This window comes from Drosophila mauritiana, unplaced genomic scaffold, assembly GCF_004382145.1.
Source record: "Drosophila mauritiana strain mau12 unplaced genomic scaffold, ASM438214v1 Y_31, whole genome shotgun sequence".
Taxonomy (NCBI): Eukaryota; Metazoa; Arthropoda; class Insecta; order Diptera; family Drosophilidae; genus Drosophila; species Drosophila mauritiana.
In genome coordinates, this window is record NW_022881577.1 from 342585 (window position 1) to 343602 (window position 1018).

The window sequence follows — 1018 nt, forward strand, 5'->3', positions numbered from 1 at the left end:
TAAAAACGCTGTGCTTGCCGCTTTGACGAGTTTGAGATTTTTGTAAAGGCCATTCAGTCCTCGTCCGATTAATGGTTGCGGCCCAACTGATACATAGATGTCATTATGGCATAGTAGGCCTTGTCATTTCGCACTGTACTTTTTATTATTTTTCATACGAGTGAACTGGCAACATGTCGAGCCCGTGAGTAACTATGTTTTTCCTATGGAATAAATATCAAATCACAGTAAAATCTTGTAGCCAGAACAACAACAACAGCAGCTGAATCAGTTTGTTCCTCGGGATCAAGGACAACGAGTGCCTCTGCCGCGTGCCCATCGACTACATTCAGGAGACGTTCAACCAGATGGGCCTGAAGTACTTCACCGAGACACTGCAAGTGATCCTGAATCCGGTGTTCGACAGTTCCTTGGACTGGGTCTTCGGCGATGAGGAGAAGTGGTAAGGCATGATCCCCGCCCGATACATCATGTCGGAGAGAGGCGTGGATGATATGCGCCAAAAGTATGAGAGAGGGGACTTCGAAGTGTGTCCAAAGCTCTCCTGTAGGCAGAAAACCCTTCCTGTGGGCCCCAGCGACGTGTGTGGCAAGTACAACGTGAAAATCTTCTGCCCTCGCTGTAACGACTTTTACGAGCTGCGATCCGATACCCAGCTGGACGGAGCAATGTTCGGGACCAGCTTCTCGCACAACTTCTTCGCGCAGCGGCCGAATTTGAGACCCCAGCCGCCCCTGGACGTAATTCTCCGAATTTAGTCCTGGTTCTTTTCTACACAAAAAGCATGACTGCAAATCATTTGGCTTCCGGTTTTTACGAGACAGCCTTGATGAAGCTCGAATCGCCCGAGTCCTCGCCCAAGAATATCGGATCCTCGGTCAACAAGTCCCAATGAATAATCTCTCCCACACGAGGGAAAGCAGAAATGGTTGTCCTATATATCAGTCAGCTTGTACTCACTCCAACACACAGACAAACCTAAGCCTTTTCTATTGACGACGCGGACTGCGGCGTATGT

General features: G+C 48.9%; 1 pseudogene; it reads left to right on the forward strand.

The window, feature by feature from the left end:
* The first annotated feature begins 254 nt into the window (after nucleotides 1-254).
* Nucleotides 255-716, forward strand: LOC117150083 (annotated as a pseudogene).
* The last annotated feature ends 302 nt before the right edge of the window (nucleotides 717-1018 follow it).